The sequence below is a fragment of the Pteronotus mesoamericanus genome, unplaced genomic scaffold, assembly GCF_021234165.1.
Source record: "Pteronotus mesoamericanus isolate MK-2021 breed Mesoamerican mustached bat unplaced genomic scaffold, CSHL_Meso_final scaffold_21, whole genome shotgun sequence".
NCBI classification, from domain to species: Eukaryota; Metazoa; Chordata; class Mammalia; order Chiroptera; family Mormoopidae; genus Pteronotus; species Pteronotus mesoamericanus.
This window is the reverse complement of record NW_026555310.1, coordinates 12740766-12752366: the sequence shown is the minus strand read 5'-3', so window position 1 is coordinate 12752366 and position 11601 is coordinate 12740766.

Below are 11601 nucleotides of genomic sequence, written 5' to 3'. Positions count from 1 at the left end.
CTCATGTTACAGTATTGCTGCGGACTCTTCACAGAGATGGAGAGATCCAGAGAGAAACTTCACCTAAAACTGTAGGAGTCTCCAACAGGCTGTGGCCAGACCTGACAGAGAGAGACTTAGTGATTTGCGGGGAGGGGAAGTGCATGGAAAGCAGGCCCCCCAGGGCTTAGTGCTGCAACATGGGGGCCAGAAACTCTTTTAAAAGAGGAGCTGAGGTGAGACTGGAGACTCAGCAGAAGGTGGTGCTCGTGTGTGTGCGCGCTCCAGCGTGCGTGGGCCCGCGTGCGTGTGCAGCAGCTCCACAAAGAAAGAACTCAGAGGGGCAGAGTCATGCCGAAGGGACTGTCGGACCCAACCCAGCATGGCTGGTGAGCAGAGGACTGTAGTGGAGAATTCAGGCCTAGGTCTCCAGTGAGAGAGCAGCAGACTGGGAACTGGATGGCCAGGAGCTGAATCCCCGAGATTTGCTGCAGCCAGGCAGGTCCCCTCACAGACAGATGAGCGCAGTCCCCACCTGCAGGATTACAGGCTCTGCAGATCAGTGAGGACAAACTCAGGAGCTCCCTGCTGGGAGCACTCCACAGGGGAAGGAAGAAAAATTTCTGAAAGTGCCGTTTATAAGACACTACGAACTACCCTGTTCCTCAGGTCACAATCTGCTGAAACCAGTAAAGCAGAGAGATTAGAGACAGGCACAACAAGGAGTATTCAGAGCCCTGCCCAACCTTGGAGCCTAAAGAGAGCTGCTGTCTGTGGCAAGCAGGAAAGAGCTGCCTCTTTTAGACAGATTGGCCCTTCACAGGAAAAAGGTAATTCATCTGAAAACACATTATTGGAAAGAATCTGGAACAGACCAAGACGTGTGGTGAAGTGGTGGAGAAACACTGCCACCATCTTCCCTGAAGACTAACCAGTGCCCCCTGGGGGATGGCACAGGGTTTTCACCCTCCTGATGGCACCAGAGGCCCTCTCTGAAGGCAGGTGGAAAAGGTACTGGCAGTCCTCTCGGGTCATTACATTCACCACTCCTAGGCGCTAGGCTGGTGGAAAGCTGGCAGGGCAGAAGAGCTGGAACCAGATAAATCTGAAGGAGACAGCCACGGAGTGTGGACCGCTTGTAATCTTGAACAGGCTGCCCAGGGCCAGACAAGGACACCATCTGACACTACCGAAGGTGGATCCAGTGGAAAACATTAGATTCTAGTGAGGCAAATTCCACTGTGGTCTTCTTCATAATTTGTGTTATTTCCTCTCCTGCATAGCTTTTTAACATTCATTTCTCATCATTCAATTTTGGGCCTATTATTTCACTAGTTTTTATATTTTAGTTTATTTTGGGTCTCCTATTTTGTTCCTGCCTTCTCTTACTTCTTTTTACCTTTTTCCTTCCTCTTCTTATTTTTGTTTTAAATTTTCTTTATCTTGTTAAGACTTGTTTCTATTTCACACTCTTACTATTTCTTCCCTCTCTAGCCTCTTGAAACCATTTTTCTTGTCATTAGTCATCTGACACTCTTTTTCCCATTCTTAAAATACCCTTAAAATACCATTCTTAAAGGTGGATTGATCCATCTTTATTAATCTTTGCTCATTAGTTGTAGACATGGTGATAGTTGTTGCATTTCTTCAATTTTATTTCTTGATCTTCACTATTTTTGTATTTTAAATCTCATATTTTACCATTTTCCTCTCCTACTCCATTTTGTCTTCATCCTGCCCTTTCTCTCTTTTTTTAGTTTTAAATTTTAATTTTTCTCTGTCTTAGCCTGATTTTTATTCCTCACTTTTAATATTCCATCTCCCTCTGTCATCTCAAAATCACTTTTCTTTCCCCTAGACATCTGATAAGATTTTCTTCCTTTCTTTTTTCTTTCTTATTCCCATTAATCTTTGCTCATTTGTTGTTGATATTGCTGCGGTGGATCTTTTCCTCCAATTTGGTTCCTATTTTTTTCACTATATACTTTCAAAACAATTTTTATTATTTATTTATTTTTAGAGAAGGGAAGGGAGGGAGAAAGAGAGGGAGAGAAACATCAATGTGTGGTTGCATCTTGCATGCCCCTATTGGGGACCTGGCTTGCAACCTAGGCATGTGCCCTGATTGGGAATCAAACTGGCAACCATTTGGTTCGCAGGCCAATGCTCAATCCACTGAGCCACACCAGACAGGGCTTTCTCAAAAAATTTTAAACCTAATGTTATACTCTTCCCTTTTCTTACTTCATTCTGCCTTCTTCCCTGCCATTTTTATTTATGATGTAAAGTGTCTTTTCTTTCTTTGCCTTGTTTCTATTCCCTACTCTTATTATTTCTCCTCTCTCAATCCTCTCAAAAGAATTTTTCTTTCAGTTAGTCATCTCATGTCCATTCTTCCTTTCTTATAATAGTCTCGCTCTCTTTTCACCTTTATTGATATATGCCCCTTTGCTGTTGATAGTGTTATTAGAGGTAGGGATTATCTTTGCAGGTGTGGATTTTTTTCCTGGGTTGTTTGGTTTTGTTGTGGCAGCACCTGTACAACAGCACACAAGATGTGGTGGGCAGTGTGACTCTCAGTCAGTCAGCCAAAAGGAAGGACCCACCAAAGAACAACCCAACAACAACCAAAACTCAATTACAACCAGAGAGCCCACATAAATGACATAAAGGGTATCCCAAGAGAATCCAGCTCAGGAGATCAAGGAGACTGCACCAATCAGTCCCATAGGTCTCCTACCACAGAAGCTCACACCATGAAGACAAGGTGTCAAAGCAGATCAATATAATATGCAGAAACAAAAAAGAAGAGTCACCTAAAATGGGGAGACAAAGAAACAACCCCCAATCAAAAGGAAAGAAGGAATCTCCAGAAAGAGTGTTAAATGAAATTGAAGCAAGCAAACTATCAGACACTGAGTTCAAAATAATGGTTATAAAAATGCTCACAGAGCTCAGTGAGAACTATAAGGAACTCCATGGAACCTACAAGGAACTTACTGGAAAGTACATCAGATGAAAAAGGATGTAGAAACTATCAATAAGAGCCAGGAGAAAATGAAAAATACAATATCTGAAAAGAAGAATACATTAGAAGGAATTAAAAGCAGGTTAGAGGAAGCAGAGGATTGAATCAGTGAACTGGAGAAAAAGGTAGAAAAAAACCTCCCAAACAGAGCAACAAAAGGAAAAAAACTCAAAAAGAATGAAGAGAGATTAAGGGAGGTTCAGGAAAACATGCAATGTAATAACATTCATATCATAGGGATACCAGAAGAAGAAGAAGAGGAGCAAGGGATAGAGAACCTGTTTGAAAAAGTAATGACAGAAATCTTCCTTAACTTAATGAGGGAAAAAGTCTCACAAGTCCAGGAAACAGAGAGGGTCCCAATCAAGGTGAACCCAAAGAGGTCCACTCCAAGACACATCATAATTAAAATGGCAAAATTTAAAGACAGAGAGAGAATCTTAAAGGTAGCAAGGGAGAAACAGCTTGTAACATACAAGAGAGCTCCAAAAAGGTTATCAGCTGATCTCTCAACAGAAAAACTACAAGACAGAAGAGAATGGCAAGAAATATTTCAAGTACTGAAAAGCAAAGGCCTGCAACTAAGACTACTCTGCTCAGCAAGGCTCTCATTTAAAAGGGAAGGAGAAATAAGGAGTTTCTCAGACAAAAAAAAAAGGCCTAGAGTATACATCTCCACCAGACCAGCATTGTAAGATATGCTAAAGATGCTACTTTAAGAAGAGGAAGAAAGAGGGAGAGGGAGAGAGAGAAACACAGGTACAAAAGGAAAAAATGACAATGAATAAGTACCTATCAATAGTAACATTAAATGTAAATGGATTAAATTCTCCAATCAAAAGACATAAGATAGCTAAATGGATAAGAAAACATGACCTGTGTATACTCTGTCTACAAGAGACCCACCTCAGAACAAAAGATCTATACAGACTGAAAGTCAAGGGATGAAAAAATATTTCCTAACAAATCGACATGAAAAAGAAGGTCAGGGTAGCAAAACTTATGTCAGACAAAATAGATTTCAAAACAAAGCCCATAAAAAGAGACAAAGAAGGACACTACATAATACTTAAGGGGATAATCCATCAAGAAGACATAATCCTTGTAAACATATATGCAACCAACATAGGAGCACATAAATATATAAAGAAAATCTTGGAGGACTTCAAGAAAGATATTGACAGCAACACATTCATCCTATAGGATTTTAACAATCTACTGTCAACAATGGTAGATCTTCCAAGCAAAGAATCGACAAGGCATTGTGGCATTGAACTACACCCTAGATCAAATGGACTTAATATGTACAGAACCTTTCACTTCAAAGAAGCAAAATATACATTCGTTTCAAATGGACATGGAGCATTTTCAAAGCTAGACAAAATGGTAGAACACAAAATAAAGACATACAGAGGGCCTATAGTACATGAAAGTATGCTCAACATCACTAACCATCAGAGAGATTCAAATTAATGAGATACCACAATGAGATACTGCCTCACGCCAATCAGAATGGTCATCATTAACAAATCAATAAACAACAAGTGCTGGTGAGGTTGTAGAAAAAAAGGAAACCTAGTGGACTATTGGTAGGATTGTACACTGGCACAGCCACTGTGGAAAATACTATGGAATGTCCTTAAAAAACTAAAAATGGAACTGCCTTTTGACCCAATGATTCCACGGCTGGGATTATACCCTAAGAATCCTGAAACACCAATTCAAAAGAACCTTTGCGCCTCTCTGTTCATAGCAGCATTATTTACAATAGCGAAGTGCTGGAAACAACCTGAGTGCCCACCAGTAAATGATTGGATAAAAAACTGCGGTACATTTACCCAATGGAATACTATGCAGCAAAAAGAAAGATGGAACTCCTACCTTTCACAAAGGTATGGATGGAACTGGAGAATATTATGCTAAGTGAAATAAGCCAGGCAGTGAAATACAAATACCATATGATCTCATCTTTTAGAGGAACCTAATGAACAAAGCAAACAACTGAGCAAAATAGAACCAGAGTCATGGAAACAAGGAGCAGGCTGACAGTGACCAAAGGGGACGGGAGAAGGGGACAAGGGTGGAAAGAAGGAGAAGGGACTAGTCAAGAAACATGTACGAATGACCCATGGACATGGACAACAGGGTGGGGATTAACTGTGGGAGTGGGGTGTGTGTTGGGTAGAGGAGAGCAAAGGGGGGGGAAATTGGGACAACTATAATAGAATAACAAGAAAATATTCAAATTAAAAAATTATCAATTAATAAGTAAACAATTAAATAAAGAAATGAAAAATCCATGTAAAATACTCAACCCAAAAGGTACACTTTATATATTTATTTACATATGTAAATATGTATTTATTCATCTACTTTTTACCCATATCTCCAGAGTTTTTATGCTTGGAAGGTCTTTGTATTTCTGTTTGTTATTTGTTTATTATTCTCTCATTTAAAAAACATGGTTCTTCACTTTTGAGAACAAACCAGACCCCACACAGTTCCACCACAGACATGCTGATGGCAGTGAGAGTTCTCTCTGTCCCCAGAGCTGCCCTGGAGAAGATGAAACATCTGGAAACTCCATAGATAACAGTCCATTAATGTGAAAGGGTTCAAATAAAATCTCATGCTTAAGTTCTATTTTAAGAAAAGATACTTATATATTTGCTCATAAAATGCTACTTACAATTGGCAAGATGAAATATTTTTATATACATGGAAAAAGCTAAATCGTGCTTTTAAGTAGGGCTAACGATCATGGTGACAGATTCTAGACATAGAAAAATGAAGAAGAGAATGCTGTTTTTCTTGTTTTAATAATCCTATTAGAAAATGACCTAGTGACTCTAACACCAGTTCTCTGATACGTGATCTTAAATCTTAGAGGTTTATGCGTAGTGAAGAGTGGTAATTTGATTGTTTCACTGATTTATTCATTCATTCATTGAACAACTATTTCTTGTGTTTTTACTACGGGCCTGACAGAAAGCTAGGATAAAATCTAGAGCCAAAACAAACAAAAAAGCAAACAAATAGAAGCAAAGTCCATAGTCCTTGTCTTATTGTAACTGATTATCTATAGTGTAGGGCGGGGGGGGGGGTGGGGGTGGAAATAAATGTTATTCAAAGAAAGGTAAAATTACAAGTTTCTGTGTTATGAAGGACACATAAAACATTGTGAAAATTAAGTTTCTACAGGGTAACAAAAAGCTTCCCTGTTGGCTTAAAGACAGACTCAAGATTTGAAGAAAGAATAAAATAGGTGAGGAAGCAAAAGGGTAGCTATGTGGGCAAGTGGAACAAATTGTGAAAGACCATGTGATAGGAAGGAATGTTTACTATTTCAGTAAAGGAAAAAGGGATCTAGAGCAAAGAAGGCATGGTTTGAGAAAAGGCTCTGGAGAGGGAATCCAGATTAGACAGGGCTTTGTAGGACAAATTAAGGATTTTAGTTTCTCTCAAGAGCTATTGAAAGTCATTGAGAGAATAACAAGATTAGATTTGCATTAGGAAAAGGTCTCTGGCTATTGTCACCAGCATGGATGGGCTTGCAGAGAAATATGTAGAATGAGATATGTATGAAATGCTTATAAGCTGTGAACTAGAAACAAAACAAATGCTCATCAAGAATAGAATGAATAAATTGTGATATAAGTATACAATGGATTACAATGTAACAATGGGAATGAGCAAACTATGACTACCCACTACAACATGGATGAACTTCATGCACATAATGTTAAATGAAAGAAGTCCAATACAGAAAGTTACATACAGTTCGATCCTATTTGCAGAAAGTTAAATGCAGACAAAACTAATATGTGGTTTAAGGAGTCAGGATAGCGGTTATGCTAGGAGTGGAAAAGATGGAACTAGTGATTAGAAGGGGGCATTAGTGGGCTTTTACAGTATCTGCAATGCCCTACTTACTAACTTGTGTGGTGGTTAAATAGGTGTTGATTTTTGATCATGTATTCTGCTACATATTTATGTTTTGTATAGTTTTCAGTGTATGTGTAATGCTACACTGAAAACACATTTAAAAACTTTTTAAGAATAGATTGGTGGAATCTCAGTGAATGGATACAGTAGGATCAGTTAGGAAGCAATGGCAATAGTCCAGGTGGGAGAAAATGATTTCTCTGTGAACCTTGTATAGCATGATGAAGATGGAAAGGAGACTTATTTGAAAGCTATTGTTTAGGAGGCAAAGTGTACAGGATTTAGTGGGAAATTACATAGGGAGTGTGAGGAATGAGGAGGTGGCAAGGATGATTCCTAGGAGCAACTGTTTTAGGAAACAAAGGAAGCAGTCCTCTCTGAGAAGGGACAAAGGACAGAATTTGTGAGGAATAGGATTTGGTAGCAGAGAGTTAAAGGGCCAGCCAAAGGCCAGCTGTGAGAAAGGGAGGGAGGGTTGGAACTGTTCAGAGAGGAGCGGAAATTTGAGAAAGTAGCTGTGGAGCGTGGAAGACAGTGGTCCGGAGAAGTCTTCAGAAGTCAATCGTGAATTTATAGTGAACATGCTACCATGAAGAGTGACGTGCTCCACCCGCATGCAGCTGCCCTTGTCCAGGCATGAAGAGAACTGGTGATTAGGATCTCACATGACTGGAAGTTTGCCAGATGGGCGTGATCAGTGTAGTTTAGGGGTAGTAGAATAACTCAAAGTATGTCAATAAGAGATTGCAATGAATCTCCACTTTCTATCTTCATCTTTAGATCTTTAATAAGCACTTGTTTTAGAGTTCCCTGGGAATATGGAAATTCACCTGAGAAGATAAGAGAGGCGATGAGGGAAGGCATATGATGAAGGTCATTCACAGTTTCCAGAATTACTCTGCTCCTCTCCTCTCTAGCATACTCTCTGTTGTCACTGCAAACACAGTCACATATTACCCTTTCTCTCTTATTGTCTTTCTCTTTATTGCCCTTTTTAAAAAAATATTTTATTTATTTATTCTTAGAGAGAGGGGAGGGAAGGAAGAAAGGAAGAGAAACATGACTGGTTGCCCCCCCCCACACTCCCTGACCAGGGATTGGGCTCACAACCAGGCGTGTTCCCTGACAGAGAATCAAGTCGGCGACCTTTCGTCTTGCCTGATGATGCCCAACCACCTGAGCTACACTGGTCAGGGCACTTCATTGTCCTTTTTCTCCAAATCCTTCCTTTTCTTTATGTCCTCTTTCATTTTGCATTGTATGGGGAAAAATAAGCACAAAGTAGGCACAGCATTATTGTGCATGGGCATTGGCAGATTTGGGACTTAGAGTAAATTGAGAAGAAGATTTACATTTCACCTTTATTGAGAAATTAGTTTATACATAATATCAGTCTTCAGTAAACAATGGGACCCACTGCAAAGATAGCAACCCCATCCAATTTCAGTGAGATCCCAACTAGCATTTGGATACTTGGCAAAATTGCTAAGGAAGCAGTTTTATCTTTGACATATGTTCATCTGTCCTTCTCCTGCTAAATTCCTTAAATTATCTTCCATGAGCCAGTCACAAGCAACCATTTTCTAAGGAGTGGTGATTAGATTTTATTTAAATAACTCATACCAATATATGCATAAATGGTAATAACTATAAACACATGCCAAGCTCTCTCCTAAGCACTTTATAAATATGAATACATTTAATTCTCACAACACATTACGAGGTCAGTACTATTATTATCTCCACTTTAAAAATGAGAAACCCAAGGTGTGGAGAGATTAAGTAATATGCTCCCCAGGCAGGTGGCAGAGGCAGGACTCAACCCAGGAGTCTTATTCCAGAGCCTGTGTTTTAACCACTGCTCAACATAGTCTACACCTCAGGCTTGTGGTTAGGAGAGAAGAGGTACTACATTCTAACAGGCTCTGCTATGGGTTGGAATTGAAGTTTGCTTTCCACTCTGAAATGATCCTTTTAGTTTTATGGTCAGAAAGGAGTCCAGTGGTCATTAGGGTAGGGTTTTCTGTTGGCATTGCATTTTATACAAACATCGCAGAAAGTAAGTCTATTTATGACTCTCATTTGAGGAAAGATTTCTTTATGGTCAGTCAGATTGATAAAAATGAAGGTATAGAATCTATGAATCACTGAGCCTAATCTAAGTGACTTCAGGAATGTTGAGAACAACTGGGAGAAGCAGAAAGTAGAAGGGTGTATACACGTGAGATCTCAGAGAGAGAGAAAACTTGGAGCTGGGTGGACAGTTGATGTGATACCTGATTTCTTTCTTTTTTAGCTTTTATTCTTTTTAATTTATTCTTATTTTTCATTTACAGTTGACACACATTATTATATTAGTTTCAGGTGTACACGCCAGTGATTAGACATTACATAACTTACTAAGTGACCATCCCGATAAATCTCGTACCCATCTGACACCATAACATAGTCATTAGAGTATTATTGACTGTATCCCCTATGCTGTACTTTACATCTCCATGACTATTCTGTAACAACCAATTTGTACTTCTTAATCCTCTGACCTTTTTCACGCATCTCTCAAATCGCCCTCCCACCTGGCAATTGAATCAATGTACTAGAAGAAATGGGGTGAAACTTTTATAATCAGCATCATGTTGGGAGGATTACAACAAATGCATTACTTCCTAACTTGTTTTGGAAAGGAGGGGAAAAAAGTGAATGAAGAAAATAGTATGAAATTCCCAAGGTACTCAAGTTTTCTTATGGCAGAAAATAAAGAACAACAAAAAAGAAACTGTACATTACAGTTTAGCCCATCAGTGTGCTTCTACTAACAAGGATATGAAGGAGAGAGTGCAGCTTTTATCTCTTTCCTGGTGATTTCATTCTTTCCTATGAATTCATTTTCATTTATGTATTTATTTTTTTCTTCTATTCTATTTTATTCATTTGCTCACTCATTCATTTATGCAGCTACTAAACAAATACTCTGTAAATGTCCCCCATCGGTCTTGCATTACTCTACGTGCTATGAATACTGCAGGAAATAAGACAAGCAAGAATCCTGGCCCACAAAGTTTATAGTCTACGAAGGAGAGGGGTCATAGGCAGAGACAGTCAATTGATAAGTAAATAAGTGGAGCTATAATAAGTTACATAAATAAAACTGATGGGTGTGATAGAGAAGGACTGGTTGGGGGCTCATTTATCATGAATTGTCTGAGAAGATTATGTGACAAATGAAAAAATGAATGAGTGACTGGGGAAGAAATGTACACAAATAAATAAGAAAAGGTAGCATGTGATAGAGGTAATGATAGGGTTTCAAATAAAGTGCTGGGTAAGCATAAACAAAGAAAACATATGTAACTAGAAAGAATCTAAAGCATTCTTAAAGCTAGATAGGGTTTTGATAGATGAATATGGGACACAGTAGGGACATTTCTGACAGAAAATAAAGTGAAAAGAGAAAAAGCAAGAGGCAGCACCTGCCACATACAGCCAGGAGAATGAGGAGCAGAGAAGTGGAAGCAGGGGAAGGGGAGAACAGCTTTTTGGAAGCAGAGGAAACAAATTGGGGCCAGGTCACGGTGGGCCTTGAAACTTTTAATTAAAAAAAATTCTTCAGGCAAGGAACTTGAATAGACATTTCTCCAAATAAGATATACAAGTGGCCAACAAGCATATGAAAAGATGCCTGACATCACTACTCATCAGAGACATGCAAATCAAAACCAAAATGCAGTACCACCTCACACTGACTACAATGGCTACTACTAAAAAAGACAGAAAATATCAAGTGTGGACAAGGATGTAGAGAAATTGGAACGCTATGCTCCGTTGGTGGGATTGTAAAAAAGTGCAATCACTACAGAAAATAGTATGGAGGTTCCTAAAAAAATTAAAAATGAAACTGCCATATGATTCAGCAATCCTAGTTCTGAGTATATATCCCAAAGAATTGAAAGCAGGGCCTTGAGGAGATGTTTGTATACTCATGTTCATAGCAGCCCTATTTATAATAGCCAGAAGGTTGGAGCAGCCCAATCTATCAACAGAAAAGTGGATAAGCAAAATGTAGTATATACATACAATGTAATATTATTCAGCCTTAGAAAGGAAGGAAATCCTATTACATACCACAATATAAACGAATCTTGAAGACATTATGCTAATTGAAATAAGACACACACACACACGCACACACACAAATTCTGTGTTAATCCACTTACATGAGGTAGCTAATGTGGTTAAATTCACAGAAACAGAAAGTAAAATGGTGGTTACCAAGGGGCTAGGGAGTGAGGATTAAGGGCAGTTGTTTAATGGGCACAGAGTTTCAGATCTGTTAAGCTGAGAAAATCCTGGAGATCTGTTTCACAAGTGTGGGTGCCCTTAACATTTCTGGACCATTATGCTATTTTTGTATTAAACTTCTAAGAAGTTGTGTGTATGTATATGAGTGTGTGTTAGGTTGCAGATAAATATATATTTGCTTGGACCTACATTAACCTCATTTCTCTAAACCCCACCTACATATATCTTGGAAACTTGTTCCACATTGAGCAACAGGCTAGCCTAATCAAGGGGACTTTGACACTTGCTTCATCAGTCTTTATCACTCTTAAATTATCATTATATTCATCTTGCAAAAGTCCCCATTATAT